Genomic DNA, 23,468 nt, shown 5'->3' with positions numbered 1-23,468 from the left:
AAGTTGTGTGAATTTCTTGAAGTTGAAAGTGAATTCGCTCCAGAAAAGAAATGTCCAGTCGCATGAAAGCCGTGGCTGTTTGTTAAACCGCAGGACCTGAGCTTGCGTTCTGTTTCTCATGGCGTTCGCAAAGGCGATTCCTGCCTTTAAAACTGCTGTGACTGCGACTGAAAGTGGCGTGTGGCGCAGCTTCTAAAGTCTTGTTGACGCTCCTCGATGTTGCTTTCTCTCTGCCTAAGGAAGCTCGATTGTCGCGTCGGAACGGGGAGACCTAATCCTTCCAGCTTTAAGCCACCCTTCAGTCTTCTGAAGGGTGTCCGAGTGCTAGCATGTCATTTGGCTTTTTTTTGGGGGGAAGCGGAGAGCGACATTGAAAAAGGTTACCGCCGCTGCCTCGCCCTCCGTGTTAAATGATCGCAAGCCGGCGGCGGCGGCGCTCCCTGTAGTCGTGGCCGAGCGGTTAAGGCGATGGGCTAGAAAGCCATTGGGGTCTCCCCGCGTCGGCTCGAATCCTGCCCACTACGGCGCCCTTCTCCTGTCGCTTCGGCCTGCCCAGAAAAAGGCGGAGTGCCGTTTCTCTCTTCCTGCTTCTTGTACAAACGCTAAATCGCTTGGACCTGCTGCCTTGGAAGTAATGTCTTCAACATCCACCAGTGACATTTCACAGCTGGAAGCACACAGCCACGCTTTTGGCATTGGCATGTCTTTTGCGCCCTACTTCCAGCCTTTGAAGACCTAATTATTCAAACTGAAAGAACCGGCTGAATGAGTGTTTGCAGTGCACCAGGAGGAGCAGGGACCATAGCATTGGAGGGGTGAGGATGGCGCAGATGGAAACGTTTTCATGCGCTCCTCTGGGAGGAATGAAAAGAAAAGACGAAACCGGAAACAGTAGTAGCCGCAAGAGGAAGTGTCTTCAAGCGCCAAGCAAGCGCTCCTCGTTAGTATAGTGGTGCGTATCCCCGCCTGTCACGTGGGAGACCAGGGATGGATTGCTTGACGGCGAGCCAGGTTGCTTTTCTCCCATCAGATTCCAACCGCTAATGCTAACGCAGTGTGTGGGAGCTTACATGCTTTTCCTTTCCCGTCTTTTTCGGACGACTATTCCAAAGGGGTAACCTGAAGGAATAGGGGCCTGAAGACACGAGGCATTCTTAAACCAGCACTGGGCTGCACGGCCTTCTGTTGTGATCAGGTTATATTCGAGTCAAAAAGCCAGAGCATCCGCTTCCATCCTATGGAGCACGAGCTAAATCGGAAGAGGCAGGGGATACACCTACGCCTATCGGCGCACGTTCCCTGCGTCAGGCTGCTTCACCCATTTGCACCCGACTGGAGACGGCACTGAGCAAGCTTTTTGTCAGGAGTGGGATTCGAACCCACGCCTCCAGGGGAGACTGCGACCTGAACGCAGCGCCTTAGACCGCTCGGCCATCCTGACGCGGGCCCCCTGTCCCGGGGCGGTCTGATGAGCCACCGCGATCCCACTACGCTCCTCGAGTATCGCACTGTTATTAATACTACAGTGTGACTCCAGCATTAAAATGTTTGGAAAATGTGTCGGCTTTTATAATCCAGTGTAGAGCAGCATGTGATGATTTGTGCTACAACACCAAGCGCTCAAAGTGACGTCTGCGTTTGTCGTTGAAACTTTCAACTCTTTCATCACTTATGTAGGAAATAAAAAGAGCAGTTGTGCGCCACACGCAGAGAGGCCGTCAGCAGAGTGGCGCAGCGGAAGCGTGCTGGGCCCATAACCCAGAGGTCGATGGATCGAAACCATCCTCTGCTACGTGTGTCCTATGCACGATTCATAAGCATGCCATTGGGTTAGCAAAGTGCCTTCAAATAGTCTGCATCTCCCTTTCTTTAAATTCTGTCCTGAGTTTCTCTCTCGTGTGTGTTTGTGCAAGCTTGACACTTGCGGGACTCTTTAATCTTCACCAATACGGAGATGACCAAATGTGTCTTCGGTTGTTCTGAGGTCTTTGATAGTTTCTTTGAAAGCTTCAACTGAACCTCGAAATCGAAGCAGTTATGTTTATATTGATTTCTCACTGTAATCATTACGAACCAGGAACAGCCAGCACACTCGGTCGCATTAGTAATTATGTCACGTCTCTACTTAGCAGAGCATTCAAAGGCCCACTGGAAGTAGTAAAGCACTAAAACACTGCAAAACTGAACTCGGGAAAATCATACTGGGAGCTCTGAGCGATGTCTGCATCCAAGCCATCCAATACGGACTCTGAAACCTTGGAATATCAACACTATGATGCGCTACCTTTTACCTGGAGCAAAACGATGGAATTAGAAGAATGCTTACCGCAGGATACAACTGTGCCGCTGTTATTTGGAGCACGGTTTTCACTTGCATGAAAACTACAGCAGAACGTAGAAGGATGATCACTGAGGAGTCCACGCGGGCATGCTGAGGAGATTGTAGGTCGTACATTTCAATGATTACTGACATTTGCGCTGCTGGAGGTACAGTAATCAACAAAGAACAGGGTGTGCTACTCTCGAATCCGGTCAGCACATGATGAAAAGCCAGGAAGTATACCTTGTCAAATTGCCGTCAACAGGGACAAGTTAACCACCAGCTCTACCGGCGCCCGGCTAGCTCAGTCGGTAGAGCATGAGACTCTTAATCTCAGGGTCGTGGGTTCGAGCCCCACGTTGGGCGGTGCCCGTCTCCTTATTAACAAAGTTTCCCGCTCATCCTTGAACCTCTTACACCTCGATGGTACCGAGCACTGCGTTTTAATGCACAGGTGTGATCAAACCGAGATGAAAAGGGCGTATCTAGCTCCTTGCCCGAGAGATAAATCAAGGGTTCCGCAGATAATCCCTTGGCTCCGGTCACCCGGACGCAGATAGGAGCTGCAGCCATCATAACTTGTATGAAAACTAAGAAGAGCTCCTGTCTATTTACAGTTTCATTTACTCTAGCGTTTCCTTAAACATTGCGTGTACGAAGGCTAAGAAATTGGAGAGCTATTCTAATACAATAACTATTAGGAATCTTTTGGGCATAACAGTTTCACTGTGATTTTGCAGGTAACACGTACGTTGGGAAATCATTTTGAACGCGATCAATAACCGCACTGGAAAAATGTGGGAAAGAAAGGGCGAAAAGCGACTCTTCAACATGTGGAAATATCTTCCTGAGCGGAGCCCTCTTCTCGAAGCTCAACACTCTGCAAGAGTCACTTCTCCCAACTTGCGCCCGCAGGTTTCCGTAGTGTGCCTGCAAAGAGCCATCCGCTTGAGACAGGTGCACCTCCCGATTTCATTGAACTAAGCTAGATGCACAATTTCTAATGCAGCCTTCATCACAATAGACAGTTCATTTCTCGAAAGCTTGTCGTAAAAAAAGGAAACAAAGAACGAAAACGTATAGCTGACAATCTTCTGAAGATGCAGATTCAGCTTTGGGGAAATGGACATTTTATGTATGCAGATGCTTTTCAAGCGCTGGTTTTAGAACGTCGCTGTGCTTCCAGCATCCTTTTCAGCCTTCTAAACTGGCTACCGAGGTGCCGATCACATTGTAAAGCGGTTGAGAGGCCGGAGCTGCTCAAACCGCTCTTGCCGTTTCCCATCAATCAAAAGCACTATGTTGTTTCTTTGTATGGAAAGCTTTTCAAGTCTGGCATCGACACGCACCTTTCCTGAAACGTCCAAAAGGTGAATGCTTCGCAAAGAAATCCAGTCTACCTTCAGGGGGCATGATGTTGAAATCGGAATGAGCCCTGGGTGGGCTTGAAGCAGCAGCTGTTCAGTTAACAGCTGCACAGAAACGCACCCCGCTTGCTTTGTATCATTCGCAAGTTTCTGGTTAAAGAGTAAAAAAGGCTGGAATTCTTCTGCCAGCCGGCAGGATTTCTTCTGCACTCACCCAGAAAAGCCAAGAATTGTATTTCATCTTTCGCAAGCTGTATTTTCCAGGAGGAGAATGAATACTTGCATTAAACTGAATCAAGCCGACAGAGACGCACAGCCGTTGTTTTTCTCCATGGGAAGTTTTTCGTTAAGGAAAAACACCGTTGTCATTTTCTTGCCAGCCGGCGGTATTTCTTGTGCAGCGATGAGCCAGATTTGTATTTCGTATTTCGCAAGTTGTGTGAATTTCTTGAAGTTGAAAGTGAATTCGCTCCAGAAAAGAAATGTCCAGTCGCATGAAAGCCGTGGCTGTTTGTTAAACCGCAGGACCTGAGCTTGCGTTCTGTTTCTCATGGCGTTCGCAAAGGCGATTCCTGCCTTTAAAACTGCTGTGACTGCGACTGAAAGTGGCGTGTGGCGCAGCTTCTAAAGTCTTGTTGACGCTCCTCGATGTTGCTTTCTCTCTGCCTAAGGAAGCTCGATTGTCGCGTCGGAACGGGGAGACCTAATCCTTCCAGCTTTAAGCCACCCTTCAGTCTTCTGAAGGGTGTCCGAGTGCTAGCATGTCATTTGGCTTTTTTTTGGGGGGAAGCGGAGAGCGACATTGAAAAAGGTTACCGCCGCTGCCTCGCCCTCCGTGTTAAATGATCGCAAGCCGGCGGCGGCGGCGCTCCCTGTAGTCGTGGCCGAGCGGTTAAGGCGATGGGCTAGAAAGCCATTGGGGTCTCCCCGCGTCGGCTCGAATCCTGCCCACTACGGCGCCCTTCTCCTGTCGCTTCGGCCTGCCCAGAAAAAGGCGGAGTGCCGTTTCTCTCTTCCTGCTTCTTGTACAAACGCTAAATCGCTTGGACCTGCTGCCTTGGAAGTAATGTCTTCAACATCCACCAGTGACATTTCACAGCTGGAAGCACACAGCCACGCTTTTGGCATTGGCATGTCTTTTGCGCCCTACTTCCAGCCTTTGAAGACCTAATTATTCAAACTGAAAGAACCGGCTGAATGAGTGTTTGCAGTGCACCAGGAGGAGCAGGGACCATAGCATTGGAGGGGTGAGGATGGCGCAGATGGAAACGTTTTCATGCGCTCCTCTGGGAGGAATGAAAAGAAAAGACGAAACCGGAAACAGTAGTAGCCGCAAGAGGAAGTGTCTTCAAGCGCCAAGCAAGCGCTCCTCGTTAGTATAGTGGTGCGTATCCCCGCCTGTCACGTGGGAGACCAGGGATGGATTGCTTGACGGCGAGCCAGGTTGCTTTTCTCCCATCAGATTCCAACCGCTAATGCTAACGCAGTGTGTGGGAGCTTACATGCTTTTCCTTTCCCGTCTTTTTCGGACGACTATTCCAAAGGGGTAACCTGAAGGAATAGGGGCCTGAAGACACGAGGCATTCTTAAACCAGCACTGGGCTGCACGGCCTTCTGTTGTGATCAGGTTATATTCGAGTCAAAAAGCCAGAGCATCCGCTTCCATCCTATGGAGCACGAGCTAAATCGGAAGAGGCAGGGGATACACCTACGCCTATCGGCGCACGTTCCCTGCGTCAGGCTGCTTCACCCATTTGCACCCGACTGGAGACGGCACTGAGCAAGCTTTTTGTCAGGAGTGGGATTCGAACCCACGCCTCCAGGGGAGACTGCGACCTGAACGCAGCGCCTTAGACCGCTCGGCCATCCTGACGCGGGCCCCCTGTCCCGGGGCGGTCTGATGAGCCACCGCGATCCCACTACGCTCCTCGAGTATCGCACTGTTATTAATACTACAGTGTGACTCCAGCATTAAAATGTTTGGAAAATGTGTCGGCTTTTATAATCCAGTGTAGAGCAGCATGTGATGATTTGTGCTACAACACCAAGCGCTCAAAGTGACGTCTGCGTTTGTCGTTGAAACTTTCAACTCTTTCATCACTTATGTAGGAAATAAAAAGAGCAGTTGTGCGCCACACGCAGAGAGGCCGTCAGCAGAGTGGCGCAGCGGAAGCGTGCTGGGCCCATAACCCAGAGGTCGATGGATCGAAACCATCCTCTGCTACGTGTGTCCTATGCACGATTCATAAGCATGCCATTGGGTTAGCAAAGTGCCTTCAAATAGTCTGCATCTCCCTTTCTTTAAATTCTGTCCTGAGTTTCTCTCTCGTGTGTGTTTGTGCAAGCTTGACACTTGCGGGACTCTTTAATCTTCACCAATACGGAGATGACCAAATGTGTCTTCGGTTGTTCTGAGGTCTTTGATAGTTTCTTTGAAAGCTTCAACTGAACCTCGAAATCGAAGCAGTTATGTTTATATTGATTTCTCACTGTAATCATTACGAACCAGGAACAGCCAGCACACTCGGTCGCATTAGTAATTATGTCACGTCTCTACTTAGCAGAGCATTCAAAGGCCCACTGGAAGTAGTAAAGCACTAAAACACTGCAAAACTGAACTCGGGAAAATCATACTGGGAGCTCTGAGCGATGTCTGCATCCAAGCCATCCAATACGGACTCTGAAACCTTGGAATATCAACACTATGATGCGCTACCTTTTACCTGGAGCAAAACGATGGAATTAGAAGAATGCTTACCGCAGGATACAACTGTGCCGCTGTTATTTGGAGCACGGTTTTCACTTGCATGAAAACTACAGCAGAACGTAGAAGGATGATCACTGAGGAGTCCACGCGGGCATGCTGAGGAGATTGTAGGTCGTACATTTCAATGATTACTGACATTTGCGCTGCTGGAGGTACAGTAATCAACAAAGAACAGGGTGTGCTACTCTCGAATCCGGTCAGCACATGATGAAAAGCCAGGAAGTATACCTTGTCAAATTGCCGTCAACAGGGACAAGTTAACCACCAGCTCTACCGGCGCCCGGCTAGCTCAGTCGGTAGAGCATGAGACTCTTAATCTCAGGGTCGTGGGTTCGAGCCCCACGTTGGGCGGTGCCCGTCTCCTTATTAACAAAGTTTCCCGCTCATCCTTGAACCTCTTACACCTCGATGGTACCGAGCACTGCGTTTTAATGCACAGGTGTGATCAAACCGAGATGAAAAGGGCGTATCTAGCTCCTTGCCCGAGAGATAAATCAAGGGTTCCGCAGATAATCCCTTGGCTCCGGTCACCCGGACGCAGATAGGAGCTGCAGCCATCATAACTTGTATGAAAACTAAGAAGAGCTCCTGTCTATTTACAGTTTCATTTACTCTAGCGTTTCCTTAAACATTGCGTGTACGAAGGCTAAGAAATTGGAGAGCTATTCTAATACAATAACTATTAGGAATCTTTTGGGCATAACAGTTTCACTGTGATTTTGCAGGTAACACGTACGTTGGGAAAACATTTTGAACGCGATCAATAACCGCACTGGAAAAATGTGGGAAAGAAAGGGCGAAAAGCGACTCTTCAACATGTGGAAATATCTTCCTGAGCGGAGCCCTCTTCTCGAAGCTCAACACTCTGCAAGAGTCACTTCTCCCAACTTGCGCCCGCAGGTTTCCGTAGTGTGCCTGCAAAGAGCCATCCGCTTGAGACAGGTGCACCTCCCGATTTCATTGAACTAAGCTAGATGCACAATTTCTAATGCAGCCTTCATCACAATAGACAGTTCATTTCTCGAAAGCTTGTCGTAAAAAAAGGAAACAAAGAACGAAAACGTATAGCTGACAATCTTCTGAAGATGCAGATTCAGCTTTGGGGAAATGGACATTTTATGTATGCAGATGCTTTTCAAGCGCTGGTTTTAGAACGTCGCTGTGCTTCCAGCATCCTTTTCAGCCTTCTAAACTGGCTACCGAGGTGCCGATCACATTGTAAAGCGGTTGAGAGGCCGGAGCTGCTCAAACCGCTCTTGCCGTTTCCCATCAATCAAAAGCACTATGTTGTTTCTTTGTATGGAAAGCTTTTCAAGTCTGGCATCGACACGCACCTTTCCTGAAACGTCCAAAAGGTGAATGCTTCGCAAAGAAATCCAGTCTACCTTCAGGGGGCATGATGTTGAAATCGGAATGAGCCCTGGGTGGGCTTGAAGCAGCAGCTGTTCAGTTAACAGCTGCACAGAAACGCACCCCGCTTGCTTTGTATCATTCGCAAGTTTCTGGTTAAAGAGTAAAAAAGGCTGGAATTCTTCTGCCAGCCGGCAGGATTTCTTCTGCACTCACCCAGAAAAGCCAAGAATTGTATTTCATCTTTCGCAAGCTGTATTTTCCAGGAGGAGAATGAATACTTGCATTAAACTGAATCAAGCCGACAGAGACGCACAGCCGTTGTTTTTCTCCATGGGAAGTTTTTCGTTAAGGAAAAACACCGTTGTCATTTTCTTGCCAGCCGGCGGTATTTCTTGTGCAGCGATGAGCCAGATTTGTATTTCGTATTTCGCAAGTTGTGTGAATTTCTTGAAGTTGAAAGTGAATTCGCTCCAGAAAAGAAATGTCCAGTCGCATGAAAGCCGTGGCTGTTTGTTAAACCGCAGGACCTGAGCTTGCGTTCTGTTTCTCATGGCGTTCGCAAAGGCGATTCCTGCCTTTAAAACTGCTGTGACTGCGACTGAAAGTGGCGTGTGGCGCAGCTTCTAAAGTCTTGTTGACGCTCCTCGATGTTGCTTTCTCTCTGCCTAAGGAAGCTCGATTGTCGCGTCGGAACGGGGAGACCTAATCCTTCCAGCTTTAAGCCACCCTTCAGTCTTCTGAAGGGTGTCCGAGTGCTAGCATGTCATTTGGCTTTTTTTTGGGGGGAAGCGGAGAGCGACATTGAAAAAGGTTACCGCCGCTGCCTCGCCCTCCGTGTTAAATGATCGCAAGCCGGCGGCGGCGGCGCTCCCTGTAGTCGTGGCCGAGCGGTTAAGGCGATGGGCTAGAAAGCCATTGGGGTCTCCCCGCGTCGGCTCGAATCCTGCCCACTACGGCGCCCTTCTCCTGTCGCTTCGGCCTGCCAAGAAAAAGGCGGAGTGCCGTTTCTCTCTTCCTGCTTCTTGTACAAACGCTAAATCGCTTGGACCTGCTGCCTTGGAAGTAATGTCTTCAACATCCACCAGTGACATTTCACAGCTGGAAGCACACAGCCACGCTTTTGGCATTGGCATGTCTTTTGCGCCCTACTTCCAGCCTTTGAAGACCTAATTATTCAAACTGAAAGAACCGGCTGAATGAGTGTTTGCAGTGCACCAGGAGGAGCAGGGACCATAGCATTGGAGGGGTGAGGATGGCGCAGATGGAAACGTTTTCATGCGCTCCTCTGGGAGGAATGAAAAGAAAAGACGAAACCGGAAACAGTAGTAGCCGCAAGAGGAAGTGTCTTCAAGCGCCAAGCAAGCGCTCCTCGTTAGTATAGTGGTGCGTATCCCCGCCTGTCACGTGGGAGACCAGGGATGGATTGCTTGACGGCGAGCCAGGTTGCTTTTCTCCCATCAGATTCCAACCGCTAATGCTAACGCAGTGTGTGGGAGCTTACATGCTTTTCCTTTCCTGTCTTTTTCGGACGACTATTCCAAAGGGGTAACCTGAAGGAATAGGGGCCTGAAGACACGAGGCATTCTTAAACCAGCACTGGGCTGCACGGCCTTCTGTTGTGATCAGGTTATATTCGAGTCAAAAAGCCAGAGCATCCGCTTCCATCCTATGGAGCACGAGCTAAATCGGAAGAGGCAGGGGATACACCTACGCCTATCGGCGCACGTTCCCTGCGTCAGGCTGCTTCACCCATTTGCACCCGACTGGAGACGGCACTGAGCAAGCTTTTTGTCAGGAGTGGGATTCGAACCCACGCCTCCAGGGGAGACTGCGACCTGAACGCAGCGCCTTAGACCGCTCGGCCATCCTGACGCGGGCCCCCTGTCCCGGGGCGGTCTGATGAGCCACCGCGATCCCACTACGCTCCTCGAGTATCGCACTGTTATTAATACTACAGTGTGACTCCAGCATTAAAATGTTTGGAAAATGTGTCGGCTTTTATAATCCAGTGTAGAGCAGCATGTGATGATTTGTGCTACAACACCAAGCGCTCAAAGTGACGTCTGCGTTTGTCGTTGAAACTTTCAACTCTTTCATCACTTATGTAGGAAATAAAAAGAGCAGTTGTGCGCCACACGCAGAGAGGCCGTCAGCAGAGTGGCGCAGCGGAAGCGTGCTGGGCCCATAACCCAGAGGTCGATGGATCGAAACCATCCTCTGCTACGTGTGTCCTATGCACGATTCATAAGCATGCCATTGGGTTAGCAAAGTGCCTTCAAATAGTCTGCATCTCCCTTTCTTTAAATTCTGTCCTGAGTTTCTCTCTCGTGTGTGTTTGTGCAAGCTTGACACTTGCGGGACTCTTTAATCTTCACCAATACGGAGATGACCAAATGTGTCTTCGGTTGTTCTGAGGTCTTTGATAGTTTCTTTGAAAGCTTCAACTGAACCTCGAAATCGAAGCAGTTATGTTTATATTGATTTCTCGCGTTAATCATTACGAACCAGGAACAGCCAGCACACTCGGTCGCATTAGTAATTATGTCACGTCTCTACTTAGCAGAGCATTCAAAGGCCCACTGGAAGTAGTAAAGCACTAAAACACTGCAAAACTGAACTCGGGAAAATCATACTGGGAGCTCTGAGCGATGTCTGCATCCAAGCCATCCAATACGGACTCTGAAACCTTGGAATATCAACACTATGATGCGCTACCTTTTACCTGGAGCAAAACGATGGAATTAGAAGAATGCTTACCGCAGGATACAACTGTGCCGCTGTTATTTGGAGCACGGTTTTCACTTGCATGAAAACTACAGCAGAACGTAGAAGGATGATCACTGAGGAGTCCACGCGGGCATGCTGAGGAGATTGTAGGTCGTACATTTCAATGATTACTGACATTTGCGCTGCTGGAGGTACAGTAATCAACAAAGAACAGGGTGTGCTACTCTCGAATCCGGTCAGCACATGATGAAAAGCCAGGAAGTATACCTTGTCAAATTGCCGTCAACAGGGACAAGTTAACCACCAGCTCCACCGGCGCCCGGCTAGCTCAGTCGGTAGAGCATGAGACTCTTAATCTCAGGGTCGTGGGTTCGAGCCCCACGTTGGGCGGTGCCCGTCTCCTTATTAACAAAGTTTCCCGCTCATCCTTGAACCTCTTACACCTCGATGGTACCGAGCACTGCGTTTTAATGCACAGGTGTGATCAAACCGAGATGAAAAGGGCGTATCTAGCTCCTTGCCCGAGAGATAAATCAAGGGTTCCGCAGATAATCCCTTGGCTCCGGTCACCGGGACGCAGATAGGAGCTGCAGCCATCATAACTTGTATGAAAACTAAGAAGAGCTCCTGTCTATTTACAGTTTCATTTACTCTAGCGTTTCCTTAAACATTGCGTGTACGAAGGCTAAGAAATTGGAGAGCTATTCTAATACAATAACTATTAGGAATCTTTTGGGCATAACAGTTTCACTGTGATTTTGCAGGTAACACGTACGTTGGGAAAACATTTTGAACGCGATCAATAACCGCACTGGAAAAATGTGGGAAAGAAAGGGCGAAAAGCGACTCTTCAACATGTGGAAATATCTTCCTGAGCGGAGCCCTCTTCTCGAAGCTCAACACTCTGCAAGAGTCACTTCTCCCAACTTGCGCCCGCAGGTTTCCGTAGTGTGCCTGCAAAGAGCCATCCGCTTGAGACAGGTGCACCTCCCGATTTCATTGAACTAAGCTAGATGCACAATTTCTAATGCAGCCTTCATCACAATAGACAGTTCATTTCTCGAAAGCTTGTCGTAAAAAAAGGAAACAAAGAACGAAAACGTATAGCTGACAATCTTCTGAAGATGCAGATTCAGCTTTGGGGAAATGGACATTTTATGTATGCAGATGCTTTTCAAGCGCTGGTTTTAGAACGTCGCTGTGCTTCCAGCATCCTTTTCAGCCTTCTAAACTGGCTACCGAGGTGCCGATCACATTGTAAAGCGGTTGAGAGGCCGGAGCTGCTCAAACCGCTCTTGCCGTTTCCCATCAATCAAAAGCACTATGTTGTTTCTTTGTATGGAAAGCTTTTCAAGTCTGGCATCGACACGCACCTTTCCTGAAACGTCCAAAAGGTGAATGCTTCGCAAAGAAATCCAGTCTACCTTCAGGGGGCATGATGTTGAAATCGGAATGAGCCCTGGGTGGGCTTGAAGCAGCAGCTGTTCAGTTAACAGCTGCACAGAAACGCACCCCGCTTGCTTTGTATCATTCGCAAGTTTCTGGTTAAAGAGTAAAAAAGGCTGGAATTCTTCTGCCAGCCGGCAGGATTTCTTCTGCACTCACCCAGAAAAGCCAAGAATTGTATTTCATCTTTCGCAAGCTGTATTTTCCAGGAGGAGAATGAATACTTGCATTAAACTGAATCATGCCGACAGAGACGCACAGCCGTTGTTTTTCTCCATGGGAAGTTTTTCGTTAAGGAAAAACACCGTTGTCATTTTCTTGCCAGCCGGCGGTATTTCTTGTGCAGCGATGAGCCAGATTTGTATTTCGTATTTCGCAAGTTGTGTGAATTTCTTGAAGTTGAAAGTGAATTCGCTCCAGAAAAGAAATGTCCAGTCGCATGAAAGCCGTGGCTGTTTGTTAAACCGCAGGACCTGAGCTTGCGTTCTGTTTCTCATGGCGTTCGCAAAGGCGATTCCTGCCTTTAAAACTGCTGTGACTGCGACTGAAAGTGGCGTGTGGCGCAGCTTCTAAAGTCTTGTTGACGCTCCTCGATGTTGCTTTCTCTCTGCCTAAGGAAGTTCGATTGTCGCGTCGGAACGGGGAGACCTAATCCTTCCAGCTTTAAGCCACCCTTCAGTCTTCTGAAGGGTGTCCGAGTGCTAGCATGTCATTTGGCTTTTTTTTGGGGGGAAGCGGAGAGCGACATTGAAAAAGGTTACCGCCGCCGCCTCGCCCTCCGTGTTAAATGATCGCAAGCCGGCGGCGGCGGCGCTCCCTGTAGTCGTGGCCGAGCGGTTAAGACGATGGGCTAGAAAGCCATTGGGGTCTCCCCGCGTCGGCTCGAATCCTGCCCACTACGGCGCCCTTCTCCTGTCGCTTCGGCCTGCCCAGAAAAAGGCGGAGTGCCGTTTCTCTCTTCCTGCTTCTTGTACAAACGCTAAATCGCTTGGACCTGCTGCCTTGGAAGTAATGTCTTCAACATCCACCAGTGACATTTCACAGCTGGAAGCACACAGCCACGCTTTTGGCATTGGCATGTCTTTTGCGCCCTACTTCCAGCCTTTGAAGACCTAATTATTCAAACTGAAAGAACCGGCTGAATGAGTGTTTGCAGTGCACCAGGAGGAGCAGGGACCATAGCATTGGAGGGGTGAGGATGGCGCAGATGGAAACGTTTTCATGCGCTCCTCTGGGAGGAATGAAAAGAAAAGACGAAACCGGAAACAGTAGTAGCCGCAAGAGGAAGTGTCTTCAAGCGCCAAGCAAGCGCTCCTCGTTAGTATAGTGGTGCGTATCCCCGCCTGTCACGTGGGAGACCAGGGATGGATTGCTTGACGGCGAGCCAGGTTGCTTTTCTCCCATCAGATTCCAACCGCTAATGCTAACGCAGTGTGTGGGAGCTTACATGCTTTTCCTTTCCTGTCTTTTTCGGACGACTATTCCAAAGGGGTAACCTGAAGGAATAGGGGCCTGAAGACACGAGGCATTCTTAAACCAGCACTGGGCTGCACGGCCTTCTGTTGTGATCAGGTTATATTCGAGTCAAAAAGCCAGAGCATCCGCTTCCATCCTATGGAGCACGAGCTAAATCGGAAGAGGCAGGGGATACACCTACGCCTATCGGCGCACGTTCCCTGCGTCAGGCTGCTTCACCCATTTGCACCCGACTGGAGACGGCACTGAGCAAGCTTTTTGTCAGGAGTGGGATTCGAACCCACGCCTCCAGGGGAGACTGCGACCTGAACGCAGCGCCTTAGACCGCTCGGCCATCCTGACGCGGGCCCCCTGTCCCGGGGCGGTCTGATGAGCCACCGCGATCCCACTACGCTCCTCGAGTATCGCACTGTTATTAATACTACAGTGTGACTCCAGCATTAAAATGTTTGGAAAATGTGTCGGCTTTTATAATCCAGTGTAGAGCAGCATGTGATGATTTGTGCTACAACACCAAGCGCTCAAAGTGACGTCTGCGTTTGTCGTTGAAACTTTCAACTCTTTCATCACTTATGTAGGAAATAAAAAGAGCAGTTGTGCGCCACACGCAGAGAGGCCGTCAGCAGAGTGGCGCAGCGGAAGCGTGCTGGGCCCATAACCCAGAGGTCGATGGATCGAAACCATCCTCTGCTACGTGTGTCCTATGCACGATTCATAAGCATGCCATTGGGTTAGCAAAGTGCCTTCAAATAGTCTGCATCTCCCTTTCTTTAAATTCTGTCCTGAGTTTCTCTCTCGTGTGTGTTTGTGCAAGCTTGACACTTGCGGGACTCTTTAATCTTCACCAATACGGAGATGACCAAATGTGTCTTCGGTTGTTCTGAGGTCTTTGATAGTTTCTTTGAAAGCTTCAACTGAACCTCGAAATCGAAGCAGTTATGTTTATATTGATTTCTCGCGTTAATCATTACGAACCAGGAACAGCCAGCACACTCGGTCGCATTAGTAATTATGTCACGTCTCTACTTAGCAGAGCATTCAAAGGCCCACTGGAAGTAGTAAAGCACTAAAACACTGCAAAACTGAACTCGGGAAAATCATACTGGGAGCTCTGAGCGATGTCTGCATCCAAGCCATCCAATACGGACTCTGAAACCTTGGAATATCAACACTATGATGCGCTACCTTTTACCTGGAGCAAAACGATGGAATTAGAAGAATGCTTACCGCAGGATACAACTGTGCCGCTGTTATTTGGAGCACGGTTTTCACTTGCATGAAAACTACAGCAGAACGTAGAAGGATGATCACTGAGGAGTCCACGCGGGCATGCTGAGGAGATTGTAGGTCGTACATTTCAATGATTACTGACATTTGCGCTGCTGGAGGTACAGTAATCAACAAAGAACAGGGTGTGCTACTCTCGAATCCGGTCAGCACATGATGAAAAGCCAGGAAGTATACCTTGTCAAATTGCCGTCAACAGGGACAAGTTAACCACCAGCTCCACCGGCGCCCGGCTAGCTCAGTCGGTAGAGCATGAGACTCTTAATCTCAGGGTCGTGGGTTCGAGCCCCACGTTGGGCGGTGCCCGTCTCCTTATTAACAAAGTTTCCCGCTCATCCTTGAACCTCTTACACCTCGATGGTACCGAGCACTGCGTTTTAATGCACAGGTGTGATCAAACCGAGATGAAAAGGGCGTATCTAGCTCCTTGCCCGAGAGATAAATCAAGGGTTCCGCAGATAATCCCTTGGCTCCGGTCACCGGGACGCAGATAGGAGCTGCAGCCATCATAACTTGTATGAAAACTAAGAAGAGCTCCTGTCTATTTACAGTTTCATTTACTCTAGCGTTTCCTTAAACATTGCGTGTACGAAGGCTAAGAAATTGGAGAGCTATTCTAATACAATAACTATTAGGAATCTTTTGGGCATAACAGTTTCACTGTGATTTTGCAGGTAACACGTACGTTGGGAAAACATTTTGAACGCGATCAATAACCGCACTGGAAAAATGTGGGAAAGAAAGGGCGAAAAGCGACTCTTCAACATGTGGAAATATCTTCCTGAGCGGAGCCCTCTTCTCGAAGCTCAACACTCTGCAAGAGTCACTTCTCCCAACTTGCGCCCGCAGGTTTCCGTAGTGTGCCTGCAAAGAGCCATCCGCTTGAGACAGGTGCACCTCCCGATTTCATTGAACTAAGCTAGATGCACAATTTCTAATGCAGCCTTCATCACAATAGACAGTTCATTTCTCGAAAGCTTGTCGTAAAAAAAGGAAACAAAGAACGAAAACGTATAGCTGACAATCTTCTGAAGATGCAGATTCAGCTTTGGGGAAATGGACATTTTATGTATGCAGATGCTTTTCAAGCGCTGGTTTTAGAACGTCGCTGTGCTTCCAGCATCCTTTTCAGCCTTCTAAACTGGCTACCGAGGTGCCGATCACATTGTAAAGCGGTTGAGAGGCCGGAGCTGCTCAAACCGCTCTTGCCGTTTCCCATCAATCAAAAGCACTATGTTGTTTCTTTGTATGGAAAGCTTTTCAAGTCTGGCATCGACACGCACCTTTCCTGAAACGTCCAAAAGGTGAATGCTTCGCAAAGAAATCCAGTCTACCTTCAGGGGGCATGATGTTGAAATCGGAATGAGCCCTGGGTGGGCTTGAAGCAGCAGCTGTTCAGTTAACAGCTGCACAGAAACGCACCCCGCTTGCTTTGTATCATTCGCAAGTTTCTGGTTAAAGAGTAAAAAAGGCTGGAATTCTTCTGCCAGCCGGCAGGATTTCTTCTGCACTCACCCAGAAAAGCCAAGAATTGTATTTCATCTTTCGCAAGCTGTATTTTCCAGGAGGAGAATGAATACTTGCATTAAACTGAATCATGCCGACAGAGACGCACAGCCGTTGTTTTTCTCCATGGGAAGTTTTTCGTTAAGGAAAAACACCGTTGTCATTTTCTTGCCAGCCGGCGGTATTTCTTGTGCAGCGATGAGCCAGATTTGTATTTCGTATTTCGCAAGTTGTGTGAATTTCTTGAAGTTGAAAGTGAATTCGCTCCAGAAAAGAAATGTCCAGTCGCATGAAAGCCGTGGCTGTTTGTTAAACCGCAGGACCTGAGCTTGCGTTCTGTTTCTCATGGCGTTCGCAAAGGCGATTCCTGCCTTTAAAACTGCTGTGACTGCGACTGAAAGTGGCGTGTGGCGCAGCTTCTAAAGTCTTGTTGACGCTCCTCGATGTTGCTTTCTCTCTGCCTAAGGAAGTTCGATTGTCGCGTCGGAACGGGGAGACCTAATCCTTCCAGCTTTAAGCCACCCTTCAGTCTTCTGAAGGGTGTCCGAGTGCTAGCATGTCATTTGGCTTTTTTTTGGGGGGAAGCGGAGAGCGACATTGAAAAAGGTTACCGCCGCCGCCTCGCCCTCCGTGTTAAATGATCGCAAGCCGGCGGCGGCGGCGCTCCCTGTAGTCGTGGCCGAGCGGTTAAGACGATGGGCTAGAAAGCCATTGGGGTCTCCCCGCGTCGGCTCGAATCCTGCCCACTACGGCGCCCTTCTCCTGTCGCTTCGGCCTGCCCAGAAAAAGGCGGAGTGCCGTTTCTCTCTTCCTGCTTCTTGTACAAACGCTAAATCGCTTGGACCTGCTGCCTTGGAAGTAATGTCTTCAACATCCACCAGTGACATTTCACAGCTGGAAGCACACAGCCACGCTTTTGGCATTGGCATGTCTTTTGCGCCCTACTTCCAGCCTTTGAAGACCTAATTATTCAAACTGAAAGAACCGGCTGAATGAGTGTTTGCAGTGCACCAGGAGGAGCAGGGACCATAGCATTGGAGGGGTGAGGATGGCGCAGATGGAAACGTTTTCATGCGCTCCTCTGGGAGGAATGAAAAGAAAAGACGAAACCGGAAACAGTAGTAGCCGCAAGAGGAAGTGTCTTCAAGCGCCAAGCAAGCGCTCCTCGTTAGTATAGTGGTGCGTATCCCCGCCTGTCACGTGGGAGACCAGGGATGGATTGCTTGACGGCGAGCCAGGTTGCTTTTCTCCCATCAGATTCCAACCGCTAATGCTAACGCAGTGTGTGGGAGCTTACATGCTTTTCCTTTCCTGTCTTTTTCGGACGACTATTCCAAAGGGGTAACCTGAAGGAATAGGGGCCTGAAGACACGAGGCATTCTTAAACCAGCACTGGGCTGCACGGCCTTCTGTTGTGATCAGGTTATATTCGAGTCAAAAAGCCAGAGCATCCGCTTCCATCCTATGGAGCACGAGCTAAATCGGAAGAGGCAGGGGATACACCTACGCCTATCGGCGCACGTTCCCTGCGTCAGGCTGCTTCACCCATTTGCACCCGACTGGAGACGGCACTGAGCAAGCTTTTTGTCAGGAGTGGGATTCGAACCCACGCCTCCAGGGGAGACTGCGACCTGAACGCAGCGCCTTAGACCGCTCGGCCATCCTGACGCGGGCCCCCTGTCCCGGGGCGGTCTGATGAGCCACCGCGATCCCACTACGCTCCTCGAGTATCGCACTGTTATTAATACTACAGTGTGACTCCAGCATTAAAATGTTTGGAAAATGTGTCGGCTTTTATAATCCAGTGTAGAGCAGCATGTGATGATTTGTGCTACAACACCAAGCGCTCAAAGTGACGTCTGCGTTTGTCGTTGAAACTTTCAACTCTTTCATCACTTATGTAGGAAATAAAAAGAGCAGTTGTGCGCCACACGCAGAGAGGCCGTCAGCAGAGTGGCGCAGCGGAAGCGTGCTGGGCCCATAACCCAGAGGTCGATGGATCGAAACCATCCTCTGCTACGTGTGTCCTATGCACGATTCATAAGCATGCCATTGGGTTAGCAAAGTGCCTTCAAATAGTCTGCATCTCCCTTTCTTTAAATTCTGTCCTGAGTTTCTCTCTCGTGTGTGTTTGTGCAAGCTTGACACTTGCGGGACTCTTTAATCTTCACCAATACGGAGATGACCAAATGTGTCTTCGGTTGTTCTGAGGTCTTTGATAGTTTCTTTGAAAGCTTCAACTGAACCTCGAAATCGAAGCAGTTATGTTTATATTGATTTCTCGCGTTAATCATTACGAACCAGGAACAGCCAGCACACTCGGTCGCATTAGTAATTATGTCACGTCTCTACTTAGCAGAGCATTCAAAGGCCCACTGGAAGTAGTAAAGCACTAAAACACTGCAAAACTGAACTCGGGAAAATCATACTGGGAGCTCTGAGCGATGTCTGCATCCAAGCCATCCAATACGGACTCTGAAACCTTGGAATATCAACACTATGATGCGCTACCTTTTACCTGGAGCAAAACGATGGAATTAGAAGAATGCTTACCGCAGGATACAACTGTGCCGCTGTTATTTGGAGCACGGTTTTCACTTGCATGAAAACTACAGCAGAACGTAGAAGGATGATCACTGAGGAGTCCACGCGGGCATGCTGAGGAGATTGTAGGTCGTACATTTCAATGATTACTGACATTTGCGCTGCTGGAGGTACAGTAATCAACAAAGAACAGGGTGTGCTACTCTCGAATCCGGTCAGCACATGATGAAAAGCCAGGAAGTATACCTTGTCAAATTGCCGTCAACAGGGACAAGTTAACCACCAGCTCCACCGGCGCCCGGCTAGCTCAGTCGGTAGAGCATGAGACTCTTAATCTCAGGGTCGTGGGTTCGAGCCCCACGTTGGGCGGTGCCCGTCTCCTTATTAACAAAGTTTCCCGCTCATCCTTGAACCTCTTACACCTCGATGGTACCGAGCACTGCGTTTTAATGCACAGGTGTGATCAAACCGAGATGAAAAGGGCGTATCTAGCTCCTTGCCCGAGAGATAAATCAAGGGTTCCGCAGATAATCCCTTGGCTCCGGTCACCGGGACGCAGATAGGAGCTGCAGCCATCATAACTTGTATGAAAACTAAGAAGAGCTCCTGTCTATTTACAGTTTCATTTACTCTAGCGTTTCCTTAAACATTGCGTGTACGAAGGCTAAGAAATTGGAGAGCTATTCTAATACAATAACTATTAGGAATCTTTTGGGCATAACAGTTTCACTGTGATTTTGCAGGTAACACGTACGTTGGGAAAACATTTTGAACGCGATCAATAACCGCACTGGAAAAATGTGGGAAAGAAAGGGCGAAAAGCGACTCTTCAACATGTGGAAATATCTTCCTGAGCGGAGCCCTCTTCTCGAAGCTCAACACTCTGCAAGAGTCACTTCTCCCAACTTGCGCCCGCAGGTTTCCGTAGTGTGCCTGCAAAGAGCCATCCGCTTGAGACAGGTGCACCTCCCGATTTCATTGAACTAAGCTAGATGCACAATTTCTAATGCAGCCTTCATCACAATAGACAGTTCATTTCTCGAAAGCTTGTCGTAAAAAAAGGAAACAAAGAACGAAAACGTATAGCTGACAATCTTCTGAAGATGCAGATTCAGCTTTGGGGAAATGGACATTTTATGTATGCAGATGCTTTTCAAGCGCTGGTTTTAGAACGTCGCTGTGCTTCCAGCATCCTTTTCAGCCTTCTAAACTGGCTACCGAGGTGCCGATCACATTGTAAAGCGGTTGAGAGGCCGGAGCTGCTCAAACCGCTCTTGCCGTTTCCCATCAATCAAAAGCACTATGTTGTTTCTTTGTATGGAAAGCTTTTCAAGTCTGGCATCGACACGCACCTTTCCTGAAACGTCCAAAAGGTGAATGCTTCGCAAAGAAATCCAGTCTACCTTCAGGGGGCATGATGTTGAAATCGGAATGAGCCCTGGGTGGGCTTGAAGCAGCAGCTGTTCAGTTAACAGCTGCACAGAAACGCACCCCGCTTGCTTTGTATCATTCGCAAGTTTCTGGTTAAAGAGTAAAAAAGGCTGGAATTCTTCTGCCAGCCGGCAGGATTTCTTCTGCACTCACCCAGAAAAGCCAAGAATTGTATTTCATCTTTCGCAAGCTGTATTTTCCAGGAGGAGAATGAATACTTGCATTAAACTGAATCATGCCGACAGAGACGCACAGCCGTTGTTTTTCTCCATGGGAAGTTTTTCGTTAAGGAAAAACACCGTTGTCATTTTCTTGCCAGCCGGCGGTATTTCTTGTGCAGCGATGAGCCAGATTTGTATTTCGTATTTCGCAAGTTGTGTGAATTTCTTGAAGTTGAAAGTGAATTCGCTCCAGAAAAGAAATGTCCAGTCGCATGAAAGCCGTGGCTGTTTGTTAAACCGCAGGACCTGAGCTTGCGTTCTGTTTCTCATGGCGTTCGCAAAGGCGATTCCTGCCTTTAAAACTGCTGTGACTGCGACTGAAAGTGGCGTGTGGCGCAGCTTCTAAAGTCTTGTTGACGCTCCTCGATGTTGCTTTCTCTCTGCCTAAGGAAGTTCGATTGTCGCGTCGGAACGGGGAGACCTAATCCTTCCAGCTTTAAGCCACCCTTCAGTCTTCTGAAGGGTGTCCGAGTGCTAGCATGTCATTTGGCTTTTTTTTGGGGGGAAGCGGAGAGCGACATTGAAAAAGGTTACCGCCGCCGCCTCGCCCTCCGTGTTAAATGATCGCAAGCCGGCGGCGGCGGCGCTCCCTGTAGTCGTGGCCGAGCGGTTAAGACGATGGGCTAGAAAGCCATTGGGGTCTCCCCGCGTCGGCTCGAATCCTGCCCACTACGGCGCCCTTCTCCTGTCGCTTCGGCCTGCCCAGAAAAAGGCGGAGTGCCGTTTCTCTCTTCCTGCTTCTTGTACAAACGCTAAATCGCTTGGACCTGCTGCCTTGGAAGTAATGTCTTCAACATCCACCAGTGACATTTCACAGCTGGAAGCACACAGCCACGCTTTTGGCATTGGCATGTCTTTTGCGCCCTACTTCCAGCCTTTGAAGACCTAATTATTCAAACTGAAAGAACCGGCTGAATGAGTGTTTGCAGTGCACCAGGAGGAGCAGGGACCATAGCATTGGAGGGGTGAGGATGGCGCAGATGGAAACGTTTTCATGCGCTCCTCTGGGAGGAATGAAAAGAAAAGACGAAACCGGAAACAGTAGTAGCCGCAAGAGGAAGTGTCTTCAAGCGCCAAGCAAGCGCTCCTCGTTAGTATAGTGGTGCGTATCCCCGCCTGTCACGTGGGAGACCAGGGATGGATTGCTTGACGGCGAGCCAGGTTGCTTTTCTCCCATCAGATTCCAACCGCTAATGCTAACGCAGTGTGTGGGAGCTTACATGCTTTTCCTTTCCTGTCTTTTTCGGACGACTATTCCAAAGGGGTAACCTGAAGGAATAGGGGCCTGAAGACACGAGGCATTCTTAAACCAGCACTGGGCTGCACGGCCTTCTGTTGTGATCAGGTTATATTCGAGTCAAAAAGCCAGAGCATCCGCTTCCATCCTATGGAGCACGAGCTAAATCGGAAGAGGCAGGGGATACACCTACGCCTATCGGCGCACGTTCCCTGCGTCAGGCTGCTTCACCCATTTGCACCCGACTGGAGACGGCACTGAGCAAGCTTTTTGTCAGGAGTGGGATTCGAACCCACGCCTCCAGGGGAGACTGCGACCTGAACGCAGCGCCTTAGACCGCTCGGCCATCCTGACGCGGGCCCCCTGTCCCGGGGCGGTCTGATGAGCCACCGCGATCCCACTACGCTCCTCGAGTATCGCACTGTTATTAATACTACAGTGTGACTCCAGCATTAAAATGTTTGGAAAATGTGTCGGCTTTTATAATCCAGTGTAGAGCAGCATGTGATGATTTGTGCTACAACACCAAGCGCTCAAAGTGACGTCTGCGTTTGTCGTTGAAACTTTCAACTCTTTCATCACTTATGTAGGAAATAAAAAGAGCAGTTGTGCGCCACACGCAGAGAGGCCGTCAGCAGAGTGGCGCAGCGGAAGCGTGCTGGGCCCATAACCCAGAGGTCGATGGATCGAAACCATCCTCTGCTACGTGTGTCCTATGCACGATTCATAAGCATGCCATTGGGTTAGCAAAGTGCCTTCAAATAGTCTGCATCTCCCTTTCTTTAAATTCTGTCCTGAGTTTCTCTCTCGTGTGTGTTTGTGCAAGCTTGACACTTGCGGGACTCTTTAATCTTCACCAATACGGAGATGACCAAATGTGTCTTCGGTTGTTCTGAGGTCTTTGATAGTTTCTTTGAAAGCTTCAACTGAACCTCGAAATCGAAGCAGTTATGTTTATATTGATTTCTCGCGTTAATCATTACGAACCAGGAACAGCCAGCACACTCGGTCGCATTAGTAATTATGTCACGTCTCTACTTAGCAGAGCATTCAAAGGCCCACTGGAAGTAGTAAAGCACTAAAACACTGCAAAACTGAACTCGGGAAAATCATACTGGGAGCTCTGAGCGATGTCTGCATCCAAGCCATCCAATACGGACTCTGAAACCTTGGAATATCAACACTATGATGCGCTACCTTTTACCTGGAGCAAAACGATGGAATTAGAAGAATGCTTACCGCAGGATACAACTGTGCCGCTGTTATTTGGAGCACGGTTTTCACTTGCATGAAAACTACAGCAGAACGTAGAAGGATGATCACTGAGGAGTCCACGCGGGCATGCTGAGGAGATTGTAGGTCGTACATTTCAATGATTACTGACATTTGCGCTGCTGGAGGTACAGTAATCAACAAAGAACAGGGTGTGCTACTCTCGAATCCGGTCAGCACATGATGAAAAGCCAGGAAGTATACCTTGTCAAATTGCCGTCAACAGGGACAAGTTAACCACCAGCTCCACCGGCGCCCGGCTAGCTCAGTCGGTAGAGCATGAGACTCTTAATCTCAGGGTCGTGGGTTCGAGCCCCACGTTGGGCGGTGCCCGTCTCCTTATTAACAAAGTTTCCCGCTCATCCTTGAACCTCTTACACCTCGATGGTACCGAGCACTGCGTTTTAATGCACAGGTGTGATCAAACCGAGATGAAAAGGGCGTATCTAGCTCCTTGCCCGAGAGATAAATCAAGGGTTCCGCAGATAATCCCTTGGCTCCGGTCACCGGGACG

At 49.1% G+C, this 23,468-nt stretch overlaps 18 non-coding genes across 18 annotated transcripts; 12 read left to right on the top strand and 6 right to left on the bottom strand.

Annotated features, from left to right (window-relative positions):
• Positions 1-1,358: 1,358 nt before the first annotated feature.
• On the bottom strand, positions 1,359-1,441 carry trnal-cag (transfer RNA leucine (anticodon CAG)). Its single transcript has one exon. It is a non-coding gene; the product is annotated as a tRNA-Leu (tRNA).
• A 279-nt stretch (positions 1,442-1,720) lies between these two features.
• Positions 1,721-1,792, top strand: trnam-cau (transfer RNA methionine (anticodon CAU)). The gene has a single exon. It is a non-coding gene; the product is annotated as a tRNA-Met (tRNA).
• Positions 1,793-2,613: 821 nt separating this feature from the next.
• Positions 2,614-2,686, top strand: trnak-cuu (transfer RNA lysine (anticodon CUU)). Its single transcript has one exon. It is a non-coding gene; the product is annotated as a tRNA-Lys (tRNA).
• Positions 2,687-5,477: 2,791 nt separating this feature from the next.
• On the bottom strand, positions 5,478-5,560 carry trnal-cag (transfer RNA leucine (anticodon CAG)). The gene has a single exon. It is a non-coding gene; the product is annotated as a tRNA-Leu (tRNA).
• A 279-nt stretch (positions 5,561-5,839) lies between these two features.
• On the top strand, positions 5,840-5,911 carry trnam-cau (transfer RNA methionine (anticodon CAU)). Its single transcript has one exon. It is a non-coding gene; the product is annotated as a tRNA-Met (tRNA).
• An 821-nt stretch (positions 5,912-6,732) lies between these two features.
• On the top strand, positions 6,733-6,805 carry trnak-cuu (transfer RNA lysine (anticodon CUU)). Its single transcript has one exon. It is a non-coding gene; the product is annotated as a tRNA-Lys (tRNA).
• A 2,791-nt stretch (positions 6,806-9,596) lies between these two features.
• On the bottom strand, positions 9,597-9,679 carry trnal-cag (transfer RNA leucine (anticodon CAG)). The gene has a single exon. It is a non-coding gene; the product is annotated as a tRNA-Leu (tRNA).
• A 279-nt stretch (positions 9,680-9,958) lies between these two features.
• trnam-cau (transfer RNA methionine (anticodon CAU)) lies at positions 9,959-10,030 on the top strand. Its single transcript has one exon. It is a non-coding gene; the product is annotated as a tRNA-Met (tRNA).
• An 821-nt stretch (positions 10,031-10,851) lies between these two features.
• Positions 10,852-10,924, top strand: trnak-cuu (transfer RNA lysine (anticodon CUU)). Its single transcript has one exon. It is a non-coding gene; the product is annotated as a tRNA-Lys (tRNA).
• A 2,791-nt stretch (positions 10,925-13,715) lies between these two features.
• On the bottom strand, positions 13,716-13,798 carry trnal-cag (transfer RNA leucine (anticodon CAG)). The gene has a single exon. It is a non-coding gene; the product is annotated as a tRNA-Leu (tRNA).
• A 279-nt stretch (positions 13,799-14,077) lies between these two features.
• trnam-cau (transfer RNA methionine (anticodon CAU)) lies at positions 14,078-14,149 on the top strand. The gene has a single exon. It is a non-coding gene; the product is annotated as a tRNA-Met (tRNA).
• An 821-nt stretch (positions 14,150-14,970) lies between these two features.
• On the top strand, positions 14,971-15,043 carry trnak-cuu (transfer RNA lysine (anticodon CUU)). The gene has a single exon. It is a non-coding gene; the product is annotated as a tRNA-Lys (tRNA).
• A 2,791-nt stretch (positions 15,044-17,834) lies between these two features.
• trnal-cag (transfer RNA leucine (anticodon CAG)) lies at positions 17,835-17,917 on the bottom strand. The gene has a single exon. It is a non-coding gene; the product is annotated as a tRNA-Leu (tRNA).
• Positions 17,918-18,196: 279 nt separating this feature from the next.
• On the top strand, positions 18,197-18,268 carry trnam-cau (transfer RNA methionine (anticodon CAU)). Its single transcript has one exon. It is a non-coding gene; the product is annotated as a tRNA-Met (tRNA).
• An 821-nt stretch (positions 18,269-19,089) lies between these two features.
• On the top strand, positions 19,090-19,162 carry trnak-cuu (transfer RNA lysine (anticodon CUU)). Its single transcript has one exon. It is a non-coding gene; the product is annotated as a tRNA-Lys (tRNA).
• A 2,791-nt stretch (positions 19,163-21,953) lies between these two features.
• On the bottom strand, positions 21,954-22,036 carry trnal-cag (transfer RNA leucine (anticodon CAG)). Its single transcript has one exon. It is a non-coding gene; the product is annotated as a tRNA-Leu (tRNA).
• Positions 22,037-22,315: 279 nt separating this feature from the next.
• Positions 22,316-22,387, top strand: trnam-cau (transfer RNA methionine (anticodon CAU)). The gene has a single exon. It is a non-coding gene; the product is annotated as a tRNA-Met (tRNA).
• An 821-nt stretch (positions 22,388-23,208) lies between these two features.
• trnak-cuu (transfer RNA lysine (anticodon CUU)) lies at positions 23,209-23,281 on the top strand. Its single transcript has one exon. It is a non-coding gene; the product is annotated as a tRNA-Lys (tRNA).
• The last annotated feature ends 187 nt before the right edge of the window (positions 23,282-23,468 follow it).

The sequence above is a fragment of the Lepisosteus oculatus genome, unplaced genomic scaffold (genome assembly GCF_040954835.1).
Source record: "Lepisosteus oculatus isolate fLepOcu1 unplaced genomic scaffold, fLepOcu1.hap2 HAP2_SCAFFOLD_75, whole genome shotgun sequence".
Taxonomy (NCBI): Eukaryota; Metazoa; Chordata; class Actinopteri; order Semionotiformes; family Lepisosteidae; genus Lepisosteus; species Lepisosteus oculatus.
Note: the sequence above shows the minus strand (reverse complement) of the source record. Positions and strands in the feature narration are given on the sequence as shown.